Source organism: Malurus melanocephalus, unplaced genomic scaffold (genome assembly GCF_030028575.1).
Source record: "Malurus melanocephalus ecotype Western Australia unplaced genomic scaffold, MMel_1.1 scaffold_16, whole genome shotgun sequence".
In the NCBI taxonomy this organism is placed as follows: Eukaryota; Metazoa; Chordata; class Aves; order Passeriformes; family Maluridae; genus Malurus; species Malurus melanocephalus.
In genome coordinates this window covers 3,818,078-3,836,377 of record NW_026623248.1, presented here as the reverse complement: position 1 = coordinate 3,836,377, position 18,300 = coordinate 3,818,078, and the positions used below count along the sequence as shown (strand labels likewise).

General features: G+C 37.4%; 1 protein-coding gene across 5 annotated transcripts in view; it reads left to right on the top strand.

Annotated features, from left to right (window-relative positions):
• ANKS1B (ankyrin repeat and sterile alpha motif domain containing 1B) overlaps positions 1 to 18,300 on the top strand; it is a 404,590-nt gene that overhangs the window by 217,419 nt on the left and 168,871 nt on the right. The window lies entirely within an intron of this gene.

The following is an 18,300-nucleotide window of genomic DNA, read 5'->3' as shown; positions in this document are numbered from 1 at the left end:
TTTCTACCTGCTTCAGTGTTCCCCTTACTTGAGCCTCTTTCAAAAATCCTGACTGCATTTCTTAAAAATTCTTAAAAAATATTAGGGCTTAAAAGATATTTTAAAACATCTTTAAAATATATTTTAAGTATCYGTGTGTATCTTAAAACATTTCTAACTTTTTATAGCTCGCATCTGGCATATAAGAAACAGAAGTGAAATGGCATGAATGTTATAACTGTAAAATCGCCACATGAGTTGTGTCCTTCTTCTTTAAATTATTTGGCCAAAATCACTATGTGCCTTTGGGCTACTGATCAAAAAATTGAGGCAAATATCTCTCTCATTTCCACATTATACAAGTGAAGAGGTTTCTTCCTGCTTTTACATGGCTGCCATGTGATCATTTGCTTATATCAGTAAAAATCATTGTAATCTATACCTTTAAATATTCTTTAAAACAAAGCTGTGCTGTTAGCCCAGCAATGTGAAAAAAAAGATAAAAATAAGAAGTGTTTCATGCTGCAGTTTCCCAAAATGTAACTACATATTCTTATGTGTGTTGTTGCATTAGTTACATAAGTATATGATCATTTAGTCTTAAAGAGGTTACAAAAGGAAATTGTTCACAAGAGGCTGTAGGTGGCATAACAAATGCAGAGGGCTACACCTACCACAGGTAAATTGTGAGCACCAGAGAAGTCAAATAAACTGCCCTGGAGGGCTTTTCAGCCATGCCCTGACTCTGGAGAGGCCTGAACCATATTCTYGGGGAATTTATAAGACTTTTTCCTACATCTCTTTTTAAGATACTTATATAAACATACAAATTACATACAAGATTTTATTATGCAACATACAAATGAAACTTTTAATGTGTCAGGGAGATTAAGTTTTGCTTGCATACTGCTCTGTTAGCCGGTGTTTTCTGGTCATTTTCATCCTTTTCTGATATATTACAAATAGAATATATAATTACTCTTAATATTAGCTGGGTTTGCGTGCATATGTGAGCGGAAGGTTAGACTCATAAAAATCCAAAAACAAATAAAAAGCTRAGAAATTGTGTAGTGATTAAAAAATGTGTAATCTCAGTAATTTAATAATTTCTAAACTATTGATTTCACTGTTCATTATGCTTTTGCATATCTCAGTTTTTGTCTGTACCAGAAATTGAATATTTCCTGTATTTTATTGGATATAAAAWTTACCAGGAAACAGCAATTTCTTTTTATATCACTCTTTTGAATACATCAGCATTATGTAAGAAAAGCCTCTCTTGAAAAATTCAAATGAGTATTTTAAATGCTATTTTCCATTCCAGCCAAAATGTTATAAGGAAAATTAAACCTAGAAAGTATATAGGAAAATGAGATAAGAAACACTTGCTATGCTATGCTATGAGAAAAATTCAGATTATTCCAAACTTAAATATGTTGTAGTCTTCCTTAATATAACAGACTGCTTTACCTTTRTCACAGTGGTTYACACATTAAACTAGAGTTTAAATCTTACTAGCTTAAATGTTTTAGATGAGTTAGCTACTTCACATTGRGGAAATCTAATATTTCAATGCAGTAAAAATCAGTTAAGACATATTTCTTATTCATTCTGTACTATGTTCCTGCTTTTGTTTTTCTGGAAGCACATTCTGACCTGCATTTATTCATTCTGTTGCCTAAGCAACAACCATCACACTCCTATTAAGTATGATTTAGTAGTACAGGTCTTACTAGCTGTTCAGAACAGAAGAGGGAATATCACAATGTTATAATTAATGTCCATGGAATAGCATACATCTGAGAACAAATATATCCTATATATAGCACTCTCAACAGCAAAGTTCTATTAATTCAATTAGCATTTTCATAAAAAGGTGGTTTTCTGATAAAAAGATTGCATGGTTAATCATTCATTAGATCATGGAAATTAACTCCTTGTGTTTAGTCTCCTTTGGGCATTAGGAAAGTTATTCACTAGACTGTAGTTAGAATTAGGCAGATTTGTTTCTCTTACCTGAAGCGTGTGGTCATTATTTGAAGAAACAGCCAGATTGCTATTAACTTTGCAGTATGAATATTTTTCAGTACTTTAYCAATATATATGTTTTAAAAATACATTGAAACATAGTATTGAAAAAAATAGTGTTTTTTCATTAAATCCTTTTTCCTTACAGCATGTTTGTGCACATAGCAAGTGGAATTCCCACCTACTGTTAGTGTCATGCAGGAATGACACTTCCATGATATTTATTAGGCTGGGGGCAGATTCAGTTCCAAGACTTGGTGCATGTGTGCTTGTAGTAGAGACACACTTGAATATGTATATGGATATGCAATCATCATTAACTTTGATAATTTGTTGTGTAATAGGCTGCAGTGTCCTTCAGATGTGCAAATTTGTAGTGACTTTGTGCAGATACTCTATATTTGAAGATGCAGATGATACTGCAGTTTCTTAATGTGAAGGCTCTTTTGCAGATAAACCAATTCTAAAATGCAAGAAAACCATTAGATCCATCATGAATCACGGTATATGAATTAGATACAAACAATAACAAAACGTACCCATCTTTTAGATGCATGGGTGCAACAGATATCCCTGGGACAAGCTATAATTTTATGCAGACTTGCAGGCCTACATCACTTAGTATGCTGAGGAAAAAAAAAAGTTGACTTGCAGAGAATCAGATGTAAATATATGAATGTGCGAGGTCACTAAAAGCTCTCATGCAGCTTTCTACTGCTGAAACTTCATCAAAGACTCCATTCTGGACTCACAGAGATAAAAGCAGTTCAATCAAATCATTGCCTGGTGGGGACTAGTTCTGATTAAGGACTGCATATGACTATGTATTTGTAGGTTGTCCTAATAATTTAATATATTCTGAAGTTTTATTGCTTGCAATTGCAGTTTGATGAAAAAAAATGTCTCTTAAAAAGATTTATAAAACACACTACAACAGAAAAAGGGACCAGCATTCAAAGTGAGTTAACAGAAAAATAAAAAGCATTTCATTATCTGTTTGGCATTCTAAAATGTTGTTCACTATCAACAGTTAATATTTGCTTTAGACCTTAGGCTTTCATTGGTGCTTTTAAAAGGCATGCATCTCTACTCCTCCAAGTACTTCTTGCGTTGCCTAATGATCTAAGTATTGCCTAAGTGGTTTGGGATTTTTCTTTAAATTGTCTCTTTTTCACTGTTGAGAAACTAAGGCACAGAGTGACTGGAGGGTGGGATTTAAAACTCTTATGCTTTTAATATAAGAGGCACTAATTCTGAAAACACCTACTAACATAGTGCTTAACAGGTCAAGTTGGTTGCTTGATATAGGTGTCTAGTACCAGTTGGAATACCACAGGGAATGCACGAGAGCTAGACAAGGCTGACATGTATTGCTGGGGACCAGAGACAGCCAACCCCTCATGATTAGCAGCTCAAGTTCAGTGGGATATCACGAGCTCCTCAGACAGCTGTAGAGCCCTGATGCTTAGGCAGCTGAAATGAACCTCAGATTACGCAGTTTGTGACATGTCTACAAACTGAATCTTCATGTCTTGAGTTTCCACTTATTTGCATATGCAAGTCTTTACCTTCTAATAATTTTCTGTATTTGTATTCATCCTGTGAACTTACCTGCAAAAGTACTTACCTGGTTTCTCACTGCTAGGCATGGTCTACCATCTCAATTCCCCTTAGCTGATTGCTTCAGATACAGTTTTAAGTTTTGACATTTTTTTCTCCCTTCCTGTCTGTCTCTTTCTTTGTTCCTTKTCTTTCATTTACTAGTTCTGGAGGTCAATTAGCTGAAGTTTATCTGGAGACTCTCTTCTCTCTRGTGTCATTCCTGCAATTTGCTCCTCTGGAATACACAGTAATTCTTCTTGCCTTTAATCTCTCTTGAGGATCTTAAACTCTGTATCAAGTATAGAGAACAGAAGTAATTTTATTTCCTTGGAGTGACATGCACCTAAAAGAAAATTCGTCTGTGCATTGGCTCCAAGTCCTGCACTTCAGGAGACCACCAGATCTTTTGACCAAAAATACATGGGTCAATGTTGGTTTAGGCAATAGATGAAAGCTAAAAGAGTCTGTCAGTCTGCCAAYGCTTTCTTAAATTAACCATGTGTCAGGTGATGAAAATGAGCCCAATTTTTGWCAAGGGCTCCAGTTTGTAGTGACTTTGGTGACTTCCAGAAACCAACTCTTAACAAGCAGCTCAACCTTTGCTGCACCCAGGCTATGAGCTCTCCAGGCCCATAATGGCTGTTGCTGGGACTCATCAGGATACTCGTGCATCATCTGGATTCTGAGATTTAGGTGACATTGTCTGTGTATAGTTTACCCAGAAATTAAGAACTTTTAAAGGCAACCTTAAAACTGGCCATTGATAAGTTGGTGATACGCAGCAAGCCACACTTTTAGCAGAGTAGGAGGAATGTGCGTCCCACTGAGGCTGCAATAAGCTTCTTTTAAGATTTACTGCATATATATATAGAATATATGCCAGGAACCACAACTTTTAGTCCCCTCATGTGGACTTCACTCTCACACCCAGGACTTGCTTTTAGTTGTACTGCAGATCTGCAGTGTTTTTTAACACTAAAAATGTGGAGCTCTTCTCAGTACAGGTGTAGCCTTGGCTTTTTCCATGAGTAAAGTGATTTTGTCACTCTGGTGTCTTCTGAGTCTTCTTCTCCTTCAACCTGACARCCTTTGCATCTGTGGGTTCTCAGGCAGGCCGCCTTTTCCCTTAGCCCAAACAGAATGGGGCAGATTTAAAGCTCAAATGCAGGCAATTGCATGTCTGTTTACATGTCAGTAGTTTAGGACTCAGTTCAGTTCCTCTCATATTGAAATTGAGATGYCTGAGACATCTGTATAGACTTTGACTTTATGGTATAGGATCTATAAAAGAGCCATACCTGTCTGGAACTTTGGTCAGATTCCAAGCAATGTACATTTGCAGCACCTCAGATGACTCTGAATTCGTTTTTGTGGGTGACTAAGTGAAGCACCTAATCAGACATTAAAGCCAATGGAGCATAGAATGCAATTTAGCTGGGTGGCTAAATAACTATTAGGTAGTTATTTGAGGATAAATGAAAGTAGATTCATCTGATCWGCTGAACTACTGTCTGGGCTGAATTGATGGTTTTGTACTAGATCTCCTTAAGCTATAATGTAGACACAAAATTTTTGATGGTTCAGTTTGGGCTAGAATCCATACAGGGTTCACTGAAAACAAAACACAGTGTTTTTATTAGAGCTGTTTCTCCTCCCTCAGAACATCGAGCCCTGAGGCTTCAAGATCTTTTTCATCCCAGTAGGAATTTTTACTATAGAAACTGCAAATTAGAGCTCAGGTGGGTGCCAGAGTTTTAAGATTGTGCCTGTCATCCTGCAAGAGCAGCGGGTCTGACAAATAATCCCATTCCACATACTCCTGTTAATGTTTCTTTCATGGTATTCCTCAAGCTAGTCAAGAGACAGAMGGGCTTATTGTGCTACCCAATATTGCATGTGCGAATAATAGCTTACACTGGCTTTCTCTCTTGAGCTCTCTGGCATTTCTGCATCATCCTGTGTGAGTGTATGCAGATCTGGAGAGGCAATGCTCATTCCCCAGTGAAAAGGGAGTTTACAGGAACCTGCTTCATGTTTATATACCTATATAGGTAAAGTGTGTGTATGTGTGTGTGTGTGTGAAAAACACAGCACTGCAGGCTGGGGACAGATCCTACACTTGACAGAGGATTTAATGAAAATTTTGGCAGTAATGATTGCTTGACAGAGAGATTACATTTTTGTGTATTTCACCTAACTGTTGATTCATAAGGAACACACCTCCAAACAGACTGTTGGCTTTATTAAGACATTCTGGGTATGGTGGATCCCTTGAGAGTCAGAGGGAGTATGTTTTCATCTGAACCTGTCTCAACAATTGTATCTTGAAGGTATAATCAGGGATGGGTCCATCTGCCCATATCCTAGGTTCTGCTCACTTAATCTTTAGGTGAGGGTTTCTCTGGTGGTTCTGGAATATTTGGCCATTTTTATTTAAATGTTGTTCCATGCAAGGTAGTACAAACAAGGCAGAGAGACAGGATTTTGGGATGCACTCCTGGTCAACAATCCAGGTGCCAGTACCTTGAGAATAATGTCCTTGCACTGCCCTCTGCCATTCAGGTTGGTGACATTTGGTGTGAATGTGCTACTTTGCTGTGCTCACTCTACAGCAGTGTGAGAGACAAGAGCTTGCCCAGGGTGCACAGCAATGTGTTGGGCTCAGTCCTGATCTCCCTGGGAGCAAAGGGCCAAATGCAGGCATTGGAAGCCATTGCATGTGCAGTCACCACTAACAGGGGAACTATTTCATGGTGCATATCTGTGAGTACGATACGTGAGCACTGGAATTAGTCCCATCTGTTCTAACAATATGTTAAATGTTAATGTTAAACAGTGTGTTTTAGCTAAAAGCCTGCGCAGTGCAGAGGGTGGCCTCATTTTGATGTACAAACACTGATGAGCTGTATTTTGAGGCTACATATGTGAGGAATTGGCTATTGGCCCTAAATACAATTCAGTAGCAAGTATGTAATCTGAAAATTAGTTCGATGAAGTGGGTGAAAACTGTCATAATGAGAAATGAAGCATGATGTTTTAATAACTCATAACAGGTGTAATGCTAGTTAAATGATCTTGCTATGTATTTGAGGCTTAAAACCTTCTGGCTGATTTTGTTGACCAAAAAGAACAATGGTAAATCTTCAAGAATTAGAAAATRTTTGTGTATAGAGTGATATGTATGATGTTCTTGTTAACTGCTGAAAGTTAAAGAAAACCTGACAATATGTAAACATCGTTAAAAGTAACAGAATTGTTAAAGATTAAGAAGGGCAGAAAATCTAAGGGTTTTAYATTTCAGGGTAAAAAAACTTAAGATTCACGGGACAATCAGTTTTTAGTTCTATTTACAGTTTTAAAACTGATGTCCTGTATGTAATAAGAAGTTGCAGCTCATTCTTAGTTATTACATATGGGAATACCTTTTAATAAAATTAAATTAAAAAAAAAAACAAAAAAACCAAGCAAAACAGAATGAAAGTAATTCTCAAAGCAACATAGTAGGTACAATTGTGTATATTGCCAGTTTAGAACAACACTGTCCAACAAGAAGCAATTAAATGGAATCTGGAACAGTAGATAAATTAATTTCAAACAATGCCAGGCTTCCCTAAGTTAAAGGACAGAGCAGTACAGAGCAGCTTGATTACAGATAATGGCATGGTGACACTCTGAAGGAGTTTTCAGGTGAAGATTAATGAACACAAACAAGTAACTGGAAATAAACATGATTCTTGGGCATATTATCCTTTCTGAAAGAAGACCGGATAATGTAGGAAAAACTCAGGTGGTTATATGAGCAAGTATTAACACTGATCAAAAAATAGAAATACTCTAAAGAGAAAATACATTGTGAAAGAACAGATAATTAATAAAAATACAAAAAGGAAAAAAATTAAGAGAGAAAACGCAATGTTATTAACTATGTGAGTAGAATACATTCAGAGAAGTTTTTATCAATATGCTGTAACTAAAAGGACTATTAAAAATGTTAAAACCTCTGTTGGAATCAGATAAAATTAATTTTTATTTTTAGCATAAAAATGAAATATAAGAATTAGTCAAGTATAGTATTAATTAAAACCACTGAAAAATTGGAGGAAGAGAAGGAGCGAGAGTTATACTGCAAACAGACAAGAGTGCTTGGTTAATTAGAATATCTGAATCATCTAGCTTAGGTGATGTTTGATTAAGAGTTTTAAGAAAAGGAAAATACCAAATCCTTTAGCAATCTTTTTTGAGAACTTCTGGAGAATGAATAAATTATTAAGGGACAACTAAAATATAAATGTAGTACCAATATGTGTGTCAGATCACAGGATTCTTCCTCAGTACAGATTTCCGATCTCCTGAGCTGTTTGTCCTCAACCATACAGCCTTTGCCTAAATCAAGAAGGGAATGTATGATGGTGTTATTGGCAACAGATAGTTACTTTCATTAGTACTGACCCTGATGGGAGAAAATGGGGAAGTATACAGGATGTTGCAATGGGATGTCATGGGAAGAGAATAAAGCTAAATGAAGTAACTCAGCAGTTGGCACATGAACTATTTAAAGAAACCAGTAAAGAAACAGATGTACTGTACAACACATTGTGCCCCCCATCATTTAGATGAGAAATTTTTTCCTGTGAAAAGTAACTACAATTTCAACAAGGGAGACAAGCTTAATTTTGATAGTAAAACCACAGCTACCTTTTAAAAGCTGTTTTAGAGTGATACACCAGAACTGCCATGCAAGCAAGCTGTTCCTGGTACAGTGTTTGCCTGACTGCTTCTATATTTCCTGGATACCTAAATTTACTGTCTTTCAGTTTGGAAATCTGTTGTTTTCCCACATGTCGGTGAATTTTTTTCCTTCTCCTGTACACCATGCCCATATATTGTTTATGGCACCAACACCCCATCATCTGTTTTAACCTTGGCAATGACAAAAGAGGTGGCACCTGTGCAGCCTTTATCATCATGCTGTCCATTCTGTCTGTTCACAAACACGTGCTCGCACACTCACATTTGTGCATATGCATATTATCAAAAAGGTAACTCATTAAACTGAAATACTGCACTTGCTCAGAAATAAAGAACAGGAGAGTTACAGTACCTGGGTGACCTCATTTCACCCCTTGCATTCATATGCTTTATGATGGAGTCTTCAATCACAGGTTTCTTTCCTAACTTTTTTCCCTCAAAATTCCTTTCTCATTAAGTGTATTGGGATTTGAATATGCACAGGCACATATTTCAAAGACCTAGCAGTTAAAATAAGACTTGTTTTTATTTTTCCAGTGCTACATTGCTTAAATTTTACAACCTTAGCCTTACAATAATTTAAAACAATAATGAGACCTCTGAACTGCTTTTTTTCCTCATTCATCAATGATGTATGCTTGTGTAGCATTGTTCATCTGAAATATTAGAAAAAAATACCTATATATCTGAGMATGTTTCTCATTTGCATTTACATTCTAGAAACTTGGTTATAAAGAGTTAGAAAAGATAAAATTATGATAGTTCAGATTATAACTTTAGAGMATTAAAAATTAGTATATTCAATTAGACACCCTTTAGTCACAATTTTTTGGAAGCTGAGAACTTCATCAACGCATCAAAAGTCAACTCCAAAAACTGCCTGTGTTTCACGTGGGTCTAAGCACAAGTTCAGTTATAAGAAAGTTTGGTATTCTTGATTTTACATGGGACAAAAGATACAGTCTTCAGTCTGCTAAAAGTAAGGTAAAGGCTCAGTGTAGACAAAGCAAGCTGYTATGTCTAAACTGTGATTTTATTCCCCATATGCATACTGGATTGAATTAACAGAAAGCTCACTGTAAGTACAGGGCCACACAATGAAATTCATACCTGGTCTCTGGTCTTGTTCTGAGCCCACTCCTGATTGAAATATATTTTCAGTAAAACAAGAAATACAAATGMTGCTTTAATCCCCAAATAATTTACATCTGCAGTCTTTAAACACTACGTTAAACATTTCAAACATTTTATTCACTGTGAAACGTGTTCTGTTCTGTATCTTTTGCTGTCCCTCATTAAATTCCAATTATTGTGCATATGGGAAAAGATCTCCATGCAACAATACTCTATTTGCTTTAGACTGGTTAGTACTGATGAAACCGAGGGTTTCATATACACTTGTTGCAAATACAGCCCTTGACTTAACTCAAACCTCGTATTTCAGACATTTATTACTCTTATGAAGTATTTTATTGAATTATTGGAAATTGAATGCTTTGATAGCATTATTGATGGGAACAACAATGGGTTAAATTTACAAGATGTACCATACCGYTCTAAATTAGCCTTGAAAGTCTTTGATTAGATAATAATTATTTGATTTTTGATCCAAAGGCTAGATCTAGATCTAGATGGAAGTTTTAAAATATAAAAGCCAAAGTATTCAGCAAGGTGACAGAAGTGGAGGGATAAGGTTACTTACTATGTGGGTAAAAGTGCTAAATATTAAAAACTGGAATACAATGAATAAAAATATACCATACAAACACCTATCAAATGTCCTTCCAATATAAATACCAAAAAGGGTATTTTCTCTGAATGCCTAGTTAGCAGCCAAAAATTGGCAAAGCGTGGCCCCTGTGCACAATCCCCCTTTGCAGTCAGAAAAAAGTGGAAGAAATCTGCAAGTTATTCCCTGGTATCTTACAGCWTACACAAAGAAAAAATATGGGTTTTTTTGTTGCAGCTGGTTACAGCTCTTAAATCTCTGAAATGATTGATAGTTTCTGTTCTTCAGCAGCCACACTCTTCAACAGCTTTTTCACTTCTTCAGGTTTGCTCTCTCCAAATAGCTCCTCTTTTAATCACATACAGAGGCCACTTCTTGAAGTAAGTTAAGATGGCGTTTGTAAAGAAATAGCAGTTCTTGGCTGYTATGCTGCATTAGGATAAAAGATTGCACAATACTGAGCTGGTTTTTAGCCTTGATCCATTTTTAAATATAGTATGAATATTATAGCCCTGCTAGCTTCTCTGAACTCCCCAGGCATCCCTCATGTTGCCAGAAAGGAATTACAAATTGACAATGCAAGTTATTTTATTTTGTTTTCCATCTCCCTTGGAATTTGGAAATGTGTCTATTCTGTCCATGAACTTTTTATTTCCTGACATTCTGATTTTTTAAGTACTTGTTTTATTGCCTCTAGAAATAGTAGATCTTCACTTTCTGCTCAGAAAAATAACTTTCTGCAGCAAGAGTGGAATATTCCAAAAAACCCACATACAGACAAATCTATGATTCTCAGTAATATCAAGCTTTTTGTCAGAAAAGTCTGCTATTTTTGCTTGTATGGTTGATTTCCCTCTGTCTCTTAACTCTGCTTCAAGTATGTGTTTGTTTAAAAAAACATTCTGATTTCTCTCATTGTTCAAAAATAAGAAATGGAGACTCAGGGGAGAAGAGAATAAAGAGAACCTTGCTGACATATGCAGAAGCAGCCTGGTCCATGGAGGATCTATAGGACAATATATCTGAGGATCTTCTCTGAGGTCAGCTTTTGATTTGGATTATGAGTTTGGAGAAAATGCTTCTCTATTCCCTTATCTAGCTAAGAAATTACATAACTTTGCTGGCCTACATATATGAAATCAAGAGAGGATCCTGGTATAGAAATATCTGTGTATTGTGAGCTACCTTAGGGACAATTAACTGCTTGCATCTAACCTTTGATAGCCTGATTTCCAAGTACCTGTAGCTGGGATGCACGCTGCCTCAGCAGAGAGTCAGAGGTAGCCAGATTATCTGAGGAATCTYCCTGAGTATCTTCAGAAAAATTCTGAATTAATTCAGTGGCAAGGATTGTACTTGAGCTCAAAGTAGTGCAGAATAGCAAAAAAAATATTTAATAATTAATTTCATAATTAAACAAAATTARTCAGGAGCATTTTTCTGTGTGTGAGCTACCTAAATGCAATTTATCATTGCTTTAATCTTTAAGTCAYGCATTTTGTTCCAAAAACCAAACTCATGGCAGAAACTATTTCTTAACAYTCCTCTTGTCTCCCCTGGAGCTCTCTGGGTACTACTCTTCCTTTCTTTTTATTTCTGAGTTTCTCTGTTCTGAGCCTTTCCCCCAAAATRTGTTTGGTTTCCGAGATCTCTCTCTGCCTCACCATTCCTGCAGGCTGACTCTTCTTGTTCTCCCCATGTCCTCCTTTTCTCCATTTCTTCTTTTCTATGTAGGAGTTACCATTTGTCCTTTTTTGGTCTCCAATGCAAAGGAAGGTGGAAAGAAGGGAGGGAAAGAAAGAGGGTGGAATAACAGAAAACAAAGAGGGGACAGAGGGTATCTGCTTTACATCCATGTTCATTTACTGACTTAAAACATTTTAACTTGATTTWAAAAGCAGTAGAACATTTAACTGGATGGTTTACACAGTGATGTTCTTGTCACTCACACCTAGAACCCTACAGAGCTGGTCCTGAGTGAAAACTGGTTTCCTTGGCTGGGCTTAAGATGACTTCTTGCAGAGAGTTGGTCGTGCTTTCCAGCATGCTTTGTAATTCCATATTTTTCCAATTTCTCCATTTTCCAGGATATCTCAGGCTTCTTATTTACCTGGACAGCTAGCTACAAATGGTGACAAACTTGTCTGATAAAACTGATGCCCTCAAAATCTTTTAATACACATGGAAGGGAGGAAGCAGRTTTTGATCTGCTGAAGTGTGAGTGYTCACACCAAAAACTGASTATAACTGCAGTTTGAATACCTATGTAGATRGAGACTAAGTCCTTACTGAAATGGAAGAAAGAAATCCCTGCTTTAAGGTGTTGAGAACTAATATATTGGGTTTTTTTTTTTTAATTCTAGCCCTAATTTTTTCTACTTTAATCCTTTATCTGTATAATGGGTATTAAAATGCCACCTTTCTTTAATAGAATCATATAAAATACATTAATTCGTTGTTTGGAGCTGTCTAATATTATTTCAATGAATGTCTAAAAAAAGTCTGAAGAAAGTGAGTCATTCTTATTGGTGAGGTCTTCAATGGGAAACTAAATATAAGGCATGGACCCACACAGGGAATGATAAAGGCTAAAAAAAGAAATATCAGCTGCTTTATTTTCCAAATACCATCCATCCTCCTCTACTGAATTCTTAGGATTATTCAAAATTTAAATTATGCTGTGTGTTTAGTGCCATGTGGGATATGTAACCTGGGGTGATGGGTGATTAGCTGGTGTTGAACAATCTGCAGTCTGGTATTTTGTRGCTTCGTGACATTCCTATTATGTGTAGTAGGGATTAGTAACTCCTGTTTTGTCTGTTTTATTCATTGCAGTRACTTTTCCTTTTAGGAAGGTGTACTGAAATCTAGAACTTATATCAAGTAAAGTCACAGTCTCTCACCATCTTGTCTTGCTAGATCAGGAGAACAATAGGATCAGTTGTATTGTCCAATTTGTTGTTAGCACTGGTCTGCTTGAACCAAATATTAGAGGCACAAGGGTCAAGGGAAACTCACGAGTGTTCACCAGACTATTAGGAGCACTTTTTAATTGCAAAGAAAAGTTAAATTAGAGAAAGCTAGTTCACAGAAAAATGTGTAAAGTGTCAGTAAAACACTTGTCTTCAATTAGGATAGAAGGAGACCCCAAAGGATCCCTGAATTTTAGTTGTTGAATGCAGTATCCTTGTGTAGAAAATGATTGGTGGGATCRCTCATCACAATAGCATCAGGAAGAAGGGTGCCAGACAAGGTGGACTGGCTTGCATGAAGGTTTCCTTGTGACTGTGGGAATGAAGTACTAGAGTGCCAGATTTATGGACTTTGACAGTAAATATCTCAACACCTTGAAAATCAGCTGTGTAGCAAGGTTGCAAAATCCTTCCACAGCATTTTGCAACTGAATTGGTTTGTGTACTGTTAATTCTACCTAAAGAGTAGATCAAACTGTCTTCTCATTAGTTTGGAACACGTTAATTCAGATTTTTAAGAAAATGCAGTATGTCGTGAGAAGAATAATCAGCCCTTTGAGACAAAATCAGAACAAGTTTACCTTTATATAGAAGACTCTTGAAGACAAACAYTGTTTGTTAGGCAGGATGGAGAGCTCAGAGGGCTGTATCAAAATGCTAGGACTGTGTGTATGAGACCAATGTATGACTTTAGGTTTCACAGCCAGTACTTGCTTCGTCTGAACACAAGTTATRTAGTTCATTTCTCTGAACAAACTTCTTCAGCTGGGTGGAATCCTTTTTCCCTTGTATTCACTGGTAATAAGRGATTATGCCTGCCATTGTATTTGCAACTGATTTATGGACTGGTGTAAAAATGGTGTCTTGTGTGAGTATTTGTAACTTCTAGCTACTCAGGTGTAGCTAGAAAACACTGAATTGTGGTAGTTAGTCTGATTACTGTTTTTGTGTTGTATCTGAGGTAAACAGTACAAGAACATTTGCAAAAGAATAAAAAGGTGTAAATAAAGGAGAGAATGTGTACAGAAAGAAAGGTCATGGTATCAGAACTATTTCTTAATAAAATATGTGGAATGGGAATAAGTTGCACAGGGAAAAGAAACAGATATGAAGGGGRAAAAGGAACAGAAAGTAGACAATTTCCTATCTGGTTTATTCAGCCAGAAATCTGATTTTGCATTTGTTTGGTTTTTGGATGTTCTTGTTTATTTTTATGTTTTGGATTTATAAATGTTAGTTTTCAATGGCAAGATACCTAAAATTTGTGGGCAAACTATTYTGAAGCCTGTGGTAGTTAATCTTTTATATGAGATCCAGTCAGCAGCTACAAAGTGGCAGCCATTTATTTTTTTATGGATTCTGGTGACAGTGGCTGTATTATCCATGATGCAGCAAGACCATGTTATATGAAATGGTACAGTTTAATATTACAGATATGTTGTCAGGAATTGAAAATGAAACACTAAGAAATGTAGTCAATCACTCCTTGCACTTCTTACACATCAGCGGCTACCTAGYTGTTTTCCAAAATGAAGCCTTTAATCTTTATATGAAGTTAACATAAAGGGAAGGTGTTTCTCTCATTTTTTGGATTCATTCATCAAGTAGAAAGGGATTTTGAGTGACATGAAAATTGTCCCTGCCCATGACAGGAACAGGAATCTTTGAAGATTCTTCCTGACCCRAACCAGTCTGTCATTATGACTCTGTAAAATCATTTCATGTGAAAAGACTCTTGAGGTCATCAGGTCCAACCATTACCCCAGCACTGCCAAGTCCACTGCTAAATGATGTTCCTGCCCCATCCACGTGACTTCTAAATACCTCCAGGGATCGTGAAGTGTGAGTGCTCATCTCTTCGTTGTGCAGTCTGCTCTAATGCCTGGCCACCCTTTTAATGAAGGAATTTTTCCTCATGTACAATCTAAACCTCCCCTGATGTAACTTGAACATTTCCTCTTGTCCTATTGCTTGTAACRTAGAAGAGACTGACTCCCACCTGGCTACAGCCTCCTTTCCAGTGGTTGTAGAGAGCAGTAAGAACCCCTTGAGAAATCTTTTCTGCAGGCTAAACATCCCCAGCTTCCTCAGCTGTTCCTCATCAGATTTGTGCTCCAGCCCCTCCAACAGCTCCATGGCCCTTCTCTGGACATGCTCCAGCTCTTCAGTGTCTTTCCTGTAGTGAAGGGCTGAAAACTGGACWTAGGGTTTGAGGTGTGCCTCAACAGTGCCAAGTGCAGGGGGATGATTCTAAATATCCTTTCTTCCATGATCTTCACAAGTTTCAGTGTAGGCATGTTTTGCCTACCCAAATGCTAAAGAGCTGCTCAGTCTCATGTATCCATTCAAATTTATGGTAGATTTGTATTTAGGAAAATCAGGTCTTCCGCCTGCTGTATATATATACATACCTATATATATATATATATATATATATATATATATGTATTCATGTCGCTCAGTCTCTGGTGTAGCTAAATGCCCATGGGCTTAATTTTAAATTAGCCCAGAGATGATGGTGAAAAAAAACTATACATAAGATAAATAATTGATATACTTTCCTGTTCTGGGCAGTTTTGACCGCTAGCAGAAACACTGAACCAACGAATTAGGGAAACCTTTGGTGTCACCCGGTGTGGTCACACTGATGCTTCTGAGCTGCAGCCTCAATTCAGATTCCCTGCAATGTTTCTGAGGAGCAGGGTCTGTTGAGCAGAGGCTTCACGGTGCAAATCAGTCACTCCTGAAGTCACTTCAGGAAGTGAAGCACATCCTGAGGCGATTCCGCAGGGTGACCAGCGGAACGATAATCTACACTCCTTTGTGGGAATATTGACATGCCTCTCCCAAATGGTTCCTGGAGAACAATAGCGCTGTGCAGTGACACAAAGCGCATGGGATCGCATCACAGCGATCGCTGGTTGCCGTGGAGACGGGAGTGGGCCCGCAAAGCCAGCCTCCTGGCTGCTGAGTTGGAAGGGATAAGAAAAACACAGCCCACTTCCCATGTGAAATGAATTACAAGAACAAGCAAAGGAGGAAAAGAAAAATGTCAACCCTTAATCAAATGTTCTCTTATTTTTAGAAAGGGTTTGAGGAAAATGGAGACCGTCTYCACTTAGCTCTTGGGCCTCAGGGATTGGGCTAGTAATATCTCTATACATACTGTGGAAATAAATCACAGAGGTTTGTATAAGAAAAATCACATGTGAAAGATATTTATGTGCAGTGGGAGATGACAAAACCTTATTCAATCCTGCTATCCTTTCTGCTTGCCTTAGCAAACAAAATCTGTAAGAATATGTTAAAATTGTTCTCAATATAACAACTATATTTGGCAGGCAAAGTAAATACACTCAGCTAGAGAAAGGCAGTATATTCCATTTTCTTATTAGCTTCCAATGTTTCTTACCTTTTACCCTTGCTGCACAGATACATATCAAAAACAACATGGTGGACTGTGAAATACATTTAAACATAACAAATCAGTGATGCATAGAAAGCCATTCATTTTCCAGTATTTCCCATTTTTGGGAGCTGCTTCATGTTTTATTGTATTTAGTAATATTAAACACACCAGCAGTTTCAGTCAAGCTAACAACGTCCAGTTACTAGCAGCTAGGTCTGGAAAATGGTTTGGACACCTGAAAGTTAGGCAGTGCCTTCATTTTGCAGCACACAGAGTGGACTAAAAAACAGCCAAGCGAGGCTTCCAAGGCCATAATAAAAACACAGTGAGTTTCAGTGATTTGTGAGCATCACAGTGTTTGACTGTAGAGTTCCTGTTTCTGGGAGCAGGATGTCTACAACTGAATTAGGCAACCAAGATCATGCACAATTTAACAGGAAGAGAAAGGCAAGTAGAAAAGGGGTTTGCAATGTTAAGCAGAGGAAGCCAGTGAGATGCTCCAAAGCAGGAATTATATCTGAAAGTTTTGCCTCTCTTTGCATCTCTATACTAGAAACCACTTACATGCTGGATTTCTTGTCCCTGGATCTTGACATGCAAGTCACCCCTTTGGATAAGGACATCTGAATCATTGTTTTCTTTTAAATTACAACACAAGCATGAGCCTGTAGCTTAGAAGTTAGRATACTTGGTTGAAAGAAATCGAAAGTAATGAATTTTTAGCTTTTTTTCTGCTTTTTTTTTCCTTCACTGGATATAGATTAGAAATATTTTAGAAACAGCAAATAAGATTGATTTACCACAGCCAGCTGTCACTGGTCTAAAGGATAATATTCCTTTCTGGCCTACTGACTAAACCTCATAACAATTTAGTTTCAGCAGGACCAATGAACAATTCCTCTTCAACCCCAGAGTTCCCTTTTCTAACAGCTGTTGCGCAGTTTGCTCTCTTTTTAGGAAATTTGAATATGAGAACAACAGGTAAATCTGATCTGCCACTTTCTGCATGAATCCTCTAACAGGTGGGCTGTGCTTTGAGAAAGAAAGATAAAGCCATTCTTCCTCCTTCTGACATATTTTAAGGAAGAGCAGCAGCCAATTCATGCTGTGCTCCTGTGTTTCTGCCTTGGGCATTCTCTGAGACTTCCTTAGCAGATTAAGCTCTCATGGTATCTCAGAGGAAGACCTACTTTCTAGACTCCCACAGAGGACTGGCGTGATTTCCTAGCTGCTCTGTCTGCTCAGAACATAGAGCTTGAGCACCAGATAGCCCAAAGGTAAAACCACCAGTGTGAGCAGGGTTCAGTTGCAGGCAGTTGAAGATGTCAGTCATAACTTCAGGGTGTAAATGTGTGAAAGCTTATGTATTTTCTTGGGCATGTTTTCCTTGCTGTTATTTGACAGGCCTTTTCTGGGAATAGCCTATTTTTAAGATGTAGATCCTGCCTAGAATTTTAGAAACTTTGACTCTGCATTTTGGGCTCTCTGGGGTGAAGATGGGCTCACATTTTAAAAAACATGACTAGGGTTGATAAAAATATGGGGAAGGCAATACTTCTGCATGGCAMTCTGAGAGGTGAACTGAGTTTTTACATTTCATAGAATCACAGAATTACAGAATTATACAGCAGGTTGGGTTGGAAGGGACCTTAAAGATCACATAGTTKTTCTCCAGGCTGAACAATCCTAACTCTCTTAGCTTTCTTTAATAGAAGCCCTATGATCATAAACATGAYGCTCCTCTGGACTGGAGGTCTGTGTCCTTCTTGTGCTAAGGGTTTCAGAGCTGGATGCAACACTTCAAGTGGGTGTCTCACAACTTCAGAGTAGAA